This window comes from Oncorhynchus gorbuscha, linkage group LG21 (genome assembly GCF_021184085.1).
Source record: "Oncorhynchus gorbuscha isolate QuinsamMale2020 ecotype Even-year linkage group LG21, OgorEven_v1.0, whole genome shotgun sequence".
Classification (NCBI taxonomy): Eukaryota; Metazoa; Chordata; class Actinopteri; order Salmoniformes; family Salmonidae; genus Oncorhynchus; species Oncorhynchus gorbuscha.
The window spans coordinates 16,086,804-16,101,400 of NC_060193.1; the positions used below are offsets into that span (position 1 = coordinate 16,086,804).

The 14,597-nt window shown below is 48.3% G+C and overlaps 1 protein-coding gene across 1 annotated transcript in view; it reads right to left on the minus strand.

Moving 5' to 3' along the window:
• LOC124008449 (alpha-actinin-3-like) overlaps positions 1-14,597 on the minus strand; it is a 46,596-nt gene that overhangs the window by 18,519 nt on the left and 13,480 nt on the right. The window lies entirely within an intron of this gene.

A 14,597-nucleotide genomic window follows, 5' to 3' on the forward strand; every position in this document is an offset into this window, starting at 1 on the left:
GGAGGGAGGGAGGGAGGGAGGGAGGGAGGGGGAGGGAGGGAGGGAAAGAGATAAAAAGAGAGGGAGACAAAAAAGGGATTAATTAATATTCTCTCTCAAACAAACAGACAGAGACTGAGCTTCACTGACAATGCCCGATAGCACCAACAGACCCCAACTTGAACCCTGTCCCACACTGATAAACAAGCCCTTAATAAACATCAAGAAACAAATACTCTAATCTAAAGTGAATCCTTAAGCACTCCCTTTAAAAGACTGGTCAGTGTTTTCTTTCCCCAGCCTCTCTGACAGGTCAGAATGATTGGCAACACCCGAAGTGTCCAATCACATCTATAACCTTGTTACAGCATTACTGTGCTGCTCTGTGTCTGTATCTGTGATAATAAAACAATGGGGAGGAGTGGCTATTTATGTAAGATCTTCTCTTATGGCATAATGCTCTCTTATCATCTCTATGCCCAAAATGTGTGAGCTGTTGGTTATAAAAGTGGCCATAAGCCAAAATATGAATATATTCATTGCTGCGGTCTACTGCCCCCCAAGTCGCTTCGGCAGAGGCTGTTGGTATTATTTCTGATTATTTAAAACCCTTTCTGCTATCTGAACTGGCTGTGTTGGGAGATCTAAATCTTGATTGGCTTATGCCTCAGATCAGTTTAACAATATCTGTCTTGAGTTCAACTCAGCTGATAACGAAACCCACCCGGGTGAATGTAAAAAACGTAGCAAAGTCGTCATAGATTGACCCTATCTTAACTAACCGTCCCGATAAGTATTTGGCTAGTGGTGATTTTGCAAATGATATCAGGGACCACTGTCCTATTGCTTGAATTAGAGATATCAAATAGAAAAACTCTGACCCCTCGTATAGTTGTGAAGAGAAATGTAAAAATGCATTCCTTCATGATTTATATTGTTCAGAGCTTTTTTCTACTAGCTGCACACCAGACCCTGTTTCGGCACTTCCATTTTTATCAGCCATTTCCACCTCTCTGGCTGATAAACATGCTGTTATGCAGGTGAATGAGGACCCAAAAGCGACTTAACGAAAACAGAGTCTTTATTCCAGTCTTAGACAAAAGCGATAATCCTGGATATTATCTAGGTGAAAGCAAAAACAGGAAAACTGAAATCCACTCGTCAGTAGAGAGGAATGACTGGAGACGCGACCACAGACTGCAGGTCGCTTCGGGAAGGCACAGGCCGTAGCTGACATAGACACCTGCTCACACGCAGCATCTGAAGAAGGTAAAACACGACAGGGCGGAACAAGGACACAGAACAGCGAACATCATACAAGGATCCGACAAGGACAGAAGCGGAAAACAGAGGGAGAAATAGGGACTCTAATCAGAGGGCAAAATAGGGGACAGGTGTGAAAAGAGTAAATGAGGTAGTTAGGAGAATGAGGAACAGCTGGGAGCAGGAACGGAACGATAGAGAGAGAGAGCGAGAGAGGGAGAGAGGGAGGGGGAGAGAGAGGGATAGAAAGAGGGAAAGAACCTAATAAGACCAGCAGAGGGAAACGAATAGAAGGGAAGCACAGAGACAAGACATGATAATCAATGACAAAACATGACACATGCCCCTTTCAAGCAACTCAGGGTCAAAAACGGAACTAATCCATGGTATTCTCCTGTACTCTCAGACCTCTATTTGATAAGAAATCAAGCCTGGGCCAAGGCTAGAACAACTGTCTTGTTAGCTGATTGGCAGCTATTTAAGCAATTGAGAAATAGGCTCAACACATCGGTTAAACAGGCCAAATCAAAGTACTTCCTTAGCCCTATGGCAGACTCTGTTAGTGATCCCTCTAAATTCTGGAATACCGTTAATTCACCAAGGCGGGGTCATTCCTCTACTTCCCTGCCTAAGCAAGTCTTTTTAGACTCATGCATCATTACTGAAAAAGTTACGATTTGTGATGCTTTTACTCAGCATTTTATCTCCGCAGGTTTCCTAATTGAAAGAAGTGGTGCTCATACTGGTCTTGTCCATTCAGTTGACTGTTCATCCCACACACCGCCTCCCGTTGCCTCGAATGATCAGTCAACCTCACGTGACTCATACTGGTCTTGGCCATTCAGTTGACTGTTCATCCCATACACCGCCTCCCGTTGCCTCGAATGATCAGTCAACCTCACGTGACTCATACTGGTCTTGGCCATTCAGTTGACTGTTCATCCCACACACCGCTTCCCGTTGCCTCGAATGATCAGTCAACCTCACGTGACTCATACTGGTCTTGGCTATTCAGTTGACTGTTCATCCCACACACCGCCTCCCGTTGCCTCGAATGATCAGTCAACCTCACGTGACTCATACTGGTCTTGTCCATTCAGTTGACTGTTCATCCCACACACCGCCTCCCGTTGCCTCGAATGATCAGTCAACCTCACGTGACTCATACTGGTCTTGGCTATTCAGTTGACTGTTCATCCCACACACCGCCTCCCGTTGCCTCGAATGATCAGTCAACCTCACGTGACTCATACTGGTCTTGTCCATTCAGTTGACTGTTCATCCCACACACCGCCTCCCGTTGCCTCGAATGATCAGTCAACCTCACGTGACTCATACTGGTCTTGGCCATTCAGTTGACTGTTCATCCCACACACCGCTTCCCGTTGCCTCGAATGATCAGTCAACCTCACGTGACTCATACTGGTCTTGTCCATTCAGTTGACTGTTCATCCCACACACTGCCTCCCGTTGCCTCGAATGATCAGTCAACCTTGCGTGACTCATACTGGTCTTGTCCATTCTGTTGACTGTTCATCCCACACACCGCCTCCCGTTGCCTCGAATGATCAGTCAACCTCACGTGACTCATACTGGTCTTGGCCATTCAGTTGACTGTTCATCCCACACACCGCCTCCCGTTGCCTCGAATGATCAGTCAACCTCACGTGACTCATACTGGTCTTGTCCATTCTGTTGACTGTTCATCCCACACACCGCCTCCCGTTGCCTCGAATGATCAGTCAACCTCACGTGACTCATACTGGTCTTGGCCATTCAGTTGACTGTTCATCCCACACACCGCCTCCCGTTGCCTCGAATGATCAGTCAACCTCACGTGACTCATACTGGTCTTGTCCATTCTGTTGACTGTTCATCCCACACACCGCCTCCCGTTGCCTCGAATGATCAGTCAACCTCACGTGACTCATACTGGTCTTGGCCATTCAGTTGACTGTTCATCCCACACACCGCCTCCCGTTGCCTCGAATGATCAGTCAAGCTCACGTGACTCATACTGGTCTTGGCCATTCAGTTGACTGTTCATCCCACACACTGCCTCCCGTTGCCTCGAATGATCAGTCAACCTCACGTGACTCATACTGGTCTTGGCCATTCAGTTTACTGTTCATCCCACACACTGCCTCCCGTTGCCTCGAATGATCAGTCAACCTCACGTGACTCATACTGGTCTTGGCCATTCAGTTGACTGTTCATCCCACACACTGCCTCCCGTTGCCTCGAATGATCAGTCAACCTCACGTGACTCATACTGGTCTTGGCCATTCAGTTGACTGTTCATCCCACACACTGCCTCCCGTTGCCTCGAATGATCAGTCAACCTCACGTGACTCATACTGGTCTTGGCCATTCAGTTGACTGTTCATCCCACACACCGCCTCCCGTTGCCTCGAATGATCAGTCAACCTCACGTGACTTGGGAAATGTTATCAAGGGTTTTTAATTCACAGAAACTAAAGTTCTTGCAGTTTTTGTGCTACCACTCCATGAGGACGGGGATAGTCGTGATCTTGATAATTACCGAACAATTTCCAGGCTACCCTGTCTTGCGAAAATCCTAGAATCATTGGTCAACAAACAGCTATGTTATTTTCTATCTGTAAATGGTATTCTTAATGTTAATCAATCCAGATTCAGACCTAAACATACCACTACGGCTACCATGCTTGATGTAAATGATATTGCAAATGCCTTAGATGATAGAAAGGATTGTTTGTAGACTTGTCAAAAGCTTCTGATACTGTAGACCGTGTTATTCTGCTGAATAAACTGTCCTCCATAGGGTTGGGTACTGATGCTTTCAGATGGTTTCATATTTATCTTAATGACACAACTCATGCCATTGAGGTAGATGGGTCAAACCTGAGTTCCTTGAGTTACGTAAAGAGGAGCCCCAAGGTTCCATACTCAGCCCACTACTGTTTACAATCTATATAAATAACATTGGTAATGCTGTAAAAAAAAAGTTATATTCATTTATATGCAGATGATACAGTGTTGTATTCCATTACCCCATCTGTTGGCCAAGCGTTTTCACATTTGATTTTCAACCACTGTTGAATCTAAAGTTGCTGTTGGATCTAAAGTTGCTGTTGGATCTGAAGTTGCTGTTGGATCTAAAGTTAGCACTAAATGCAAACAAAACAAAACGCATGTTTTTTCTAGGTCCCATAACTCAGATGTAAATGCATTTGTAATGACTAGTTTGAACAGTACATAAATTGAGCGGGTTCCTTCCTATAACTATCTTGGTATCTGGCTTTATGAAAAACGGTAATTTAATGTCACTGAGCTGGTGACGAAGTTGAAATTCAATGTTGCATGAGTGTAAGTTTGTATATTGTACTGTATATTGTATGTGTTGGATGTATATATGTAGGGCTCACCCTCGTCTCAGTATGACTTTCCTGTCAAAATAATAAATCTTATAATAATAATATACACAGTGACACTGATGCCACTAATATACTGGGCTAGAACACCCATCCTGACCTCAGATAGTCATTCTGCCTTGACAGCTTTGATAGATTAAATCATTGACGGATTGATCTGAACCTCAGTCCGCGCTGAGGGGGCGGAAAGAAAGAAAACCAGCAGCTTCGGAACGACCAACTACAGAGGAGTGTGTGGGAGAGAGAGAAAGAGAGAAAAAAAGATTCCATTAATCAGTAATGAAGCACGATGTGTGGTTTGAGACAGAACACAAAGGCAGAGTTCTCCATTAATGCAGTGTGTGTGTGTGTGTGTGTGTGTGTGTGTGTGTGTGTGTGTGTGTGTGTGTGTGTGTGTGTGTGTGTGTGTGTGTGTGTGTGTGTGTGTGTGTGTGTGTGTGTGTGTGTGTGTGTGTGTGTGTGTGTGTGTGTGTGTGTGTGTGTGTGGGCAGAGAGTGTGTGTGTGGGCAGAGAGAGCCATTTAGCATGACAGAAAGGCAGAGAAGAGGAAGAAAGAGACATTCAGAAAGACAGAGAGAGAGAGAGAGAGAGAGAGAGAGAGAGAGAGAGAGAGAGAGAGAGAGAGAGAGAGAGAGAGAGAGAGAGAGAGAGAGAGAGAGAAAGAGAAGAGGTAGAAATTCCCTACAGAGTGCACTACTTTTGACAAGAGCCCTACAGTCCTGTCCCAGCAGGTGTCCCCCCTAGTCTCTACAGACCAAAACTGACACGACCCTCCTCACATCTACGCATTACCAAATTTAGACAGGCTCCACATACAGACCACACGGCCTGCTAGTCTAGAAAGACCACTAGACCAGAGTCTGCTGGAGAAAAGGGGAGGAGAGGGAGGTAGGGGTAAAAGGGAATAAGGGGAGGAGAGGGAGGTAGGGAGGGAGGGGTAAAGGGAAGAAAGGGGAGGAGAGGGAGGTAGGGAGAGAGGGAGGTAGGGAGGGAGGGGTAAAGGGAAGAAAGGGGAGGAGAGGGGAGGTAAAAGGGAAGAGGAGGGGTTGAAGGAGGGGGAAAGTGGACAGGCTCCACATACAGACCACACGGCCTGCTAGTCTAGAAAGCATTAGGTCTGCTGGAGAAAAGGGGAGGGAAATTTAGGGGTTGAGAGAAGAGGGAGGGAGGGAGGGAGGGAGGGAGGGAGGGAGGGAGGGAGGGAGGGAGGGAGGGAGGGAGGGAGGGAGGGAGGGAGGGAGGGAGGGAGGGAGGGAGGGAGGGAGGGAGGGAGGGAGGGAGGGAGGGAGGGAGGGAGGGAGGGAAGAAAGGGGAGGGGAGGTTAAAGGGAAGAGGAGTGGTTGAAGGAGGGGGGAAAGGGCGGAAGAGAGGAGAGGGAGGCTAAATCGGGTAGCAGGATTCCTAAGGTTGAAAGAGGGAGAGAAGGAGAGAGAGTAAATTACGACATAATGAGTGATGTCAAAACTCATAACTTGGTTTTTGGTGACCTCAGTTCAACATTTTTCATACACTCTCATCCAGAGTGATATACCTTTCTTCATACTGGTCCCCGTTGGTATCAAACCCACAACCCTGGCGATACAAGCATGATCTACCCAGTGAGGACATTCAGATGCATGTTTTTTAAGGATTCACAGAAATGGTGTGACAACAAAATAACACATTGCCTTTAAACAGGAGACATTGGGATATCCTGCCTCTCAAATATAGGAAATCATTAGAAAGATGCCCGACTTAAATCAAGTGAAGGCCTCTTAAGAACAATTGAGTACAAAACGCTATTAATTGTACTGAAGAGGTTATACAGCAGAGACCATGGTTACACCAATATCCATTCTAACCAATTACCTCAACTCTTAACATTGACTGGAGATGTCTGTAGTCAACTAGAGTGCCATGACTATGAAGTCACCCCTCTTATCCTCTATTTCCCCCTTTCCCCCTTCTGTTCTGTTGTGTGTCTCCCCTATTCCTCTCCCCCTTCTCCTGTCCCACTGACTCCCGCTCTCCTCTGTCCCAATGTCTCCCCCTCTCCTCTGTCCCACCTCCTCCCTCCCTCCCTCCCTCTCTTCTGACTCCTCTCTTCTCCCTGTCCCCCCACCCCCTTTCCCCTCATCTCCACTTGTTGAACTGCCCCTGAACACACACACGCACCTACACACACACAGTCATCCTGCTAAATGCCTGTCATTACTAAAGGAGGGGGGCAGAGGAGTAGGGGTGCCTTATGACCCTCAGCACAGCCGGGAGGACAAACACACACACCTCTCCTCCCATCCCAGACGTAGCCTCTGACACCACCTGTCCGTCAAGTATGTGATGCAACCACTTTAAGAGCCAATTTATGTTTGATCCCAAAATGTGGTCGGAGGCTCCGCTCCGTACCGGATCACTGTGGGCCTCCCAAACGTTGTAGTAAACACAGTCTGTGGGAGCGAGTGCAGTAGGTCTAATACATGATCATAGCACGTTGGCTATATGCCTGGCTTGCCAATACTGATCTTCTCAGACCATATTTTATTTCAGAACTTGAGCTTTGATAACAAAATAAAAAGCTTTTTTTATTTTACTTGACTGATGGTACTTGCATCAGATGGTCATGGTGCTTTCAATACAACTGGGGGGGGGGGGGTCCAAATCATAATATATCAGTGATCCAGAGCTCAAGAAGGATTTCCGACTTGGAATTCCGATTTAGTCCAAACCAATCTAACCCTGATTATAGCTGTCAGTCCAAACCAAACAAACCCTGATTATAGCTGTTAGTCCAAACCAAACAAACCCTGATTATAGCTGTCAGTCCAAACCAAACAAACCCTGATTATAGCTGTCAGTCCAAACCAAACAAACCCTGATTATAGCTGTCAGTCCAAACCAAACGAACCCTGATTATAGCTGTCAGTCCAAACCAAATTAGCCCTGATTATAGCTGTTAGTCCAAACCAATCTAACCCTGATTATAGCTGTCAGTCCAAACCAATCTAACCCTGATTATAGCTGTAAGTCCAAACCAAACAAACCCTGATTATAGCTGTCAGTCTAAACCAAACGAACCCTGATTATAGCTGTCAGTCCAAACCAAATTAGCCCTGATTATAGCTGTCAGTCCAAACCAAACGAACCCTGATTATAGCTGTCAGTCCAAACCAAACCAACCCTGATTATAGCTGTCAGTCCAAACCAAACAAACCCTGATTATAGCTGTCAGTCCAAACCAAATTAGCCCTGATTATAGCTGTCAGTCCAAACCAAACGAACCCTGATTATAGCTGTCAGTCCAAACCAAACAAACCCTGATTATAGCTGTCAGTCCAAACCAAATTAGCCCTGATTATAGCTGTCAGTCCAAACCAATCTAACCCTGATTATAGCTGTCAGTCCAAACCAAATTAGCCCTGATTATAGCTATTAGTCCAAACCAATCTAACCCCGATTATAGCTATCAGTCCAAACCAAACGAACCCTGATTATAGCTGTCAGTCCAAACCAAACAAACCCTGATTATAGCTGTCAGTCCAAACCAAATTAGCCCTGATTATAGCTGTCAGCCCAAACCAAACGAACCCTGATTATAGCTGTCAGTCCAAACCAAACGAACCCTGATTATAGCTGTCAGTCCAAACCAACCGAACCCTGATCCACCTGGTTGCTAATGCTAACATCCCATTCCAGATTCCATATCTGCTGTTTATATCTGTCACGCCCTGGTCGAAGTATTTTGTGTTTATCTTCATTTATTTGGTCAGGCCAGGGTGTGACATGGGTTTTTGTATGTGGTGTGTATGTAGTGGGATAGTAGCTTGGTGAGGTGTTCTAGGTAAGTCTATGGCTGTCTGAAGTGGTTCTCAATCAGAGGCAGGTGTTTATCGTTGTCTCTGATTGGGAACCATATTTAGGCAGCCATATTCTTTGGTTGTGTTGTGGGTGATTGTCCTTAGTGTCCTGATGTCCTTGTTAGTTTACACAAAGTATAGGCTGTTTTGGTTTTCGTTACGTTTATTGTTTTGTAGTGTTTGTGTTTATTCGTGTCTATGTTGTTTATTAAACATGGATCGCAATCTACACGCTGCAGTTTGGTCCGACTCTCCATCACCACATGAAAACCGTTACAGAATCACCCACCACAGGACCAAGCAGCGTGTCAACAGGCAGGAGCCGCATGAGAAGCAACAAAGGCAGCAACAGCGGCGCAATGAGGAATGGACATGGGACGATATATTGGATGGCAAGGGTTGCTACACATGGGAGGAGATCCTGGCGGGAAGGGATCGCCTTCCATGGGAACAGGTGGAGGCAGCGAGGAGAGCAGAGGCAGCCGGAGAGAGGAGCCGGCGATATGAGGGAACACGGTTGGCAAGGAAGCCCGGGAGTCAGCCCCAAAAATGTATTGGGGAGGGGGCTCACAGGGAGTATGGCTACGCCAGGTAGGAGACCTGCGCAAACTCCCTGTGCTTACCGGGGGGCTAGAGAGACCGGGAAGGCACCGTGTTATGCTGTGGTGCGCACGTTGTCTCCAGTGCGGGTGCATAGCCTGGTGCGGTATATTCCAGCTCCGCGTATCGGTCGGGCTAGATTGAGCATCGAGCCAAATGCCATGAAGCCGGCTCTACGCATCTGGTCCCCAGTGCGTCTCCTTGGGCCGGCTTACATGGCACCAGCCTTGCGCTCGGTGTCTCCGGTTCGCCTGCATAGCCCAGTGCGGGCTATTCCACCTCGCCGCACTGGCAGGGCGACCAAGAGTATTCAACCAGGTAAGGTTGGGCAGGCTCGGTGCTCAAGAGCTCCAGTGCGCCTGCACGGTCCGGTCTATCCAGTATCACCTCCACACCCAAGCCCTCCGGTAGCAGCTCCCCGCACCAGGCTTCCTGTGCGTGTCCTCGGTTCAGTACCACCAGTGCCAGCACCACGCATCAGGCCTACAGTGCGCCTCGCCTCTCCTGCGCTGTCGGAGTCTCCCGCCTCTCCAGCGCTGCCGGAGCCTCCCACCTGTTCAGCGCTATCAGAGCCTTTCTCCTCTCCTGCGCTACCGGAGTCTCCCGCCTGTTCAGCGCAGCTAGAGCCTTCTTCCTCTACAGCGCTGCTGAAGTCTCCTGTCTGTTCAGCGCAGCCAGAGCTGTCAGCCTGCATGGAGCAGTCAGAGCTGTCAGCCTGCATGGAGCAGCCAGAGTTGCCAGTCTACATGGAGCAGCCAGAGCTGCCAGCCTGCATGGAGCAGCCAGAGCTATCAGTCTGCAAGGTGCTGCCAGCCTGCATGGAGCAGCCAGAGCTGTCAGTCTGCAAGGAGCTGCCAGTCTGCAAGGAGCTGCCAGTCTGCAAGGAGCTGCCAGTCTGCAAGGAGCTGCTAGTCTGCAAGGAGCTGCCAGTCTGCAAGGAGCTGCTAGTCTGCAAGGAGCTGCCAGTCTGCAAGGAGCTGTCAGTCTGCAAGGAGCTGTCAGTCTGTAAGGAGCTGTCAGTCTGCAAGAAGCAGCCAGAGCTGTCAGTCTGCAAGGAGCTGTCAGTCTGCAAGGAGTTGCTCGTCTGCAAGGAGCTGCTCGTCTGCAAGGAGCTGCTAGTCTGCAAGGAGCTGCCAGTCTGCAAGGAGCTGTCAGTCTGTAAAGAGCTGTCAGTCTGCATGAAGCAGCCAGAGCTGACAGTCTGCAAGGAGCTGTCAGTCTGCAAGGAGCTGCCAGTCTGCAAGGAGCTGCCAGTCTGCAAGGAGCTGCCAGTCTGCAAGGACCTGCCAGTCTGCATGAAGCAGCCAGAGCTGCCAGTCTGCAAGGAGCTGTCAGTCTGCAAGGAGCTGTCAGTCTGCAAGGAGCTGCCAGTCTGCAAGGAGCTGCCAGTCTGCAAGCAGTAGCCAATCTGTACGGAGCCGCCAGAGCTGTCAGCCTACATGGAGCAGCCAGAACCGCCAGTCAGCGTGGAGCAGTCAGAGCCACCAGTCAGCATGGAGCAGCCAGATCTTCCAGATCTGCCAGTCAGCCAGATTCTTCCAGATCTGCCAGTCAGCCAGAATCTTCCAGATCTGCCAGTCAACCAGGCTCTTCCAGATCTGCCAATCAACCAGGCTCTTCCAGATCTGCCAGTCAACCAGACTCTTCCAGATGTGCCAGTCAACCAGAATCTTCCAGATGTGCCAGTCAACCAGAATCTTCCAGATGTGCCAGTCAACCAGAATCTTCCAGATGTGCCAGTCAACCAGAATCTTCCAGATCTGCCAGTCAACCAGACTCTTCCAGATCTGCCAGAACTGCCAGTCGGCCAGGATCTGCCAGTCGGCCAGGATCCGCCAGAATCTGCCAGATCCGCCAGTCAGCCAGGATCTGCCAGTCAGCCAGGATCTGCCAGTCAGCCAGGATCTGCTGAGACCACCAGCCAGCCAGGATCTGGTAGATCTATCTACCTGCCTGAGCTTCCTCTCACTCCTGAGCTTCCTCTCTGAGCTTCCTCTCACTCCTGAGCTTCCTCTCACTCCTGAGCTTCCTCTCACTCCTGAGCTTCCTCTCACTCCTGAGCTTCCTTTCACTCCTGAGCTTCCTTTCACTCTTGAGCTTCCCCTCAGTCCCAAGCTGCCCCTCAGTCCCGAGCTGCCCCTCAGTCCCGATCTGCTCCTCAGTCCAGTGGGGTTCTGGGTGAGGACTACTAGGCCATGGTCGGCGGCAAGGGTGGACTATCCAAGGACGCGAGGAGGGACTATGACAGGTTTTGAGTGGAGTCCACGTCCCGCGCCGGAGCCGCCACCATGGATAGACACCCACCCGGACCCTCCCTATTGTTTTGCGGTGCGTTCGGGAGTCCGCACCTTAGGGGGGGTTCTGTCACGCCCTGGTCGAGGGTATTTTGTGTTTATCTTCATTTATTTGGTCAGGCCAGGGTGTGACATGGGTTTTTGTATGTGGTGTGTATGTAGTGGGATTGTAGCTTAGTGGGGTGTTCTAGGTAAGTCTATGGCTGTCTGAAGTGGTTCTCAATCAGAGGCAGGTGTTTATCGTTGTCTCTGATTGGGAACCATATTTAGGCAGCCATATTCTTTGGTTGTGTTGTGGGTGATTGTCCTTAGTGTCCTGATGTCCTTGTTCTGTGTTAGTTTACACAAAGTATAGGCTGTTTCGGTTTTCGTTACGTTTATTGGGTAAACAACAGGGTAAAAATAGTCTGGCAACAATGTCTGCACACACCTGTGTGTGTGTGTGTGTGTGTGTGTGTGTGTGTGTGTGTGTGTGTGTGTGTGTGTGTGTGTGTGTGTGTGTGTGTGTGTGTGTGTGTGTGTGTGTGTGTGTGTGTGTGTGTGTGTGTGTGATGTGCTACCCCACCTGTTCTATAGTAATGTGCTGTCCTGTCCCACCTGTTCTATTGTAATGTGCTGGCCTGTCCCACCTGTACTATAGTAATGTCCTGTCCCACGTGTTCTATAGTAATGTACTGTCCTGTCCCACGTGTTCTATAGTAATGTGCTGTCCTGTCCCACCTGTTCTATAGTAATGTGCTGTCCTGTCCTACCTGTTCTATAGTAAAGTGCTGTCCTGTCCTGTCCCACCTGTTCTATACTAATGTGCTGTCCTGTCCTACCTGTTCTATAGTACTGTGCTGTCCTGTCCCACCTGTTCTATACTAATGTGCTGTCCTGTCCTACCTGTTCTATACTAATGTGCTGTCCTGTCCCACGTGTTCTATAGTAATGTACTGTCCTGTCCCACCTGTTCTATAGTAATGTGCTGTCCTGTCCCACCTGTTCTATAGTAATGTGCTGTCCTGTCCTGTCCCACCTGTTCTATAGTAATGTGCTGTCCTGTGCTGTCCTGTCCCACCTGTTCTATAGTACTAATGTGCTGTCCTGTCCCACCTGTTCTATAGTAATGTGCTGTCCTGTCCCACCTGTTCTATAGTACCTGTTCTATGTGCTGTCCTGTCCCACCTGTTCTATAGTACTGTCCCACCTGTTCTATAGTAATGTGCTGTCCTGTCCCACCTGTTCTATAGTAATGTGCTGTCCTGTCCCACCTGTTCTATAGTACTGTGCTGTCCTGTCCCACCTGTTCCCACCTGTTCTATAGTACTGTGCTGTCCTGTCCCACCTGTTCTATAGTACTGTGCTGTCCTGTCCCACCTGTTCTATAGTACTGTGCTGTCCTGTCCTGTCCCACCTGTTCTATAGTGTTCTATAGTAATGTGCTGTCCTGTCCTTCCTGTTCTATAGTAATGTGTCCTGTCCCACCTGTCCTGCTGTTCTATAGTAATGTGCTGTCCTGTCCCACCTGTTCTATAGTACTGTGCTGTCCTGTCCCACCTGTTCTATAGTACTGTGCTGTCCTGTCCCACGTGTTCTATAGTAATGTGCTGTCCTTTCCTTCCTGTTCTGTAATGTCCTGTCCCACCTGTTCTATAGTAATGTGCTGTCCTGTCCCACGTGTTCTATAGTAATGTGCTGTCCTGTCCCACCTGTTCTATAGTAATGTGCTGTCCTGTCCCACCTGTTCTATAGTACTGTACTGTCCTGTCCCACGTGTTCTATAGTAATGTCTGTCCTTTCCTTCCTGTACTATAGTAATGTCCTGTCCCAATGACTTAAATGTAAATGTAAATGTTCTATAGTAATGTGCTGTCCTGTCCCACCTGTTCTGTTCTATAGTAACTGTCCCACGTGTTCTATAGTAATGTGCTGTCCTGTTCTATAGTAATGTGCTGTCCTGTCCCACCTGTTCTATAGTACTGTACTGTCCTGTCCCACGTGTTCTATAGTAATGTGCTGTCCTTTCCTTCCTGTTCTATAGTAATGTGCTGTCCTTTCCTTACCTGTTCTATAGTAATGTGTGTCCTGTCCCACCTGTTCTATAGTAATGTGCTGTCCTTTCCTTCCTGTTCTATAGTAATGTGCTGTCCCCACCTGTTCTATAGTAATGTCCTGTCCCACCTGTTCTATAGTAATGTGCTGTCCTGTCCCCTGTTCTATAGTAATGTGCTGTCCTGTCCCACCTGTTCTATAGTAATGTGCTGTCCTGTCCCACCTGTTCTATAGTACTGTACTGTCCTGTCCCACGTGTTCTATAGTAATGTGCTGTCCTTTCCTTCCTGTACTATAGTAATGTCCTGTCCCACCTGTTCTATAGTAATGTGCTGTCCTGTCCCACCTGTTCTATAGTAATGTGCTGTGTCCCACGTGTTCTATAGTAATGTGCTGTCCTTTCCTTCCTGTACTATAGTAATGTCCTGTCCCACCTGTTCTATAGTAATGTGCTGTCCTGTCCCACGTGTTCTATAGTAATGTGCTGTCCTGTCCCACCTGTTCTATAGTAATGTGCTGTCCTGTCCCACCTGTTCTATAGTAATGTGCTGTCCTGTCCCACGTGTTCTATAGTAATGTGCTGTCCTTTCCTTCCTGTACTATAGTAATGTCCTGTCCCACCTGTTCTATAGTAATGTGCTGTCCTGTCCCACGTGTTCTATAGTAATGTGCTGTCCTGTCCCACCTGTTCTATAGTAATGTGCTGTCCTGTCCCACGTGTTCTATAGTAATGTGCTGTCCTGTCCCACCTGTTCTATAGTAATGTGCTGTCCTGTCCCACGTGTTCTATAGTAATGTGCTGTCCTGTCCCACCTGTTCTATAGTACTGTCCTGTCCCACCTGTTCTATAGTACTGTGCTGTCCTGTCCCACCTGTTCTATAGTACTGTGCTGTCCTGTCCCACCTGTTCTATAGTACTGTGCTGTCCTGTCCCACCTGTTCTATAGTAATGTGCTGTCCTGTCCCACCTGTTCTATAGTAATGTGCTGTCCTGTCCTGTCCCACCTGTTCTATAGTAAGTCCTTCCTGTTCTATAGTAATGTGCTGTCCTGTCCCACCTGTTCTATAGTAATGTGCTGTCCTGTCCCACCTGTTCTATGCTGTCCTGTCCCACCTGTTCTATAGTAATGTGCTGTCCTGTCGTGTTCTATAGTAATGTGCTGTCCTGTCCCCTGTTCTAT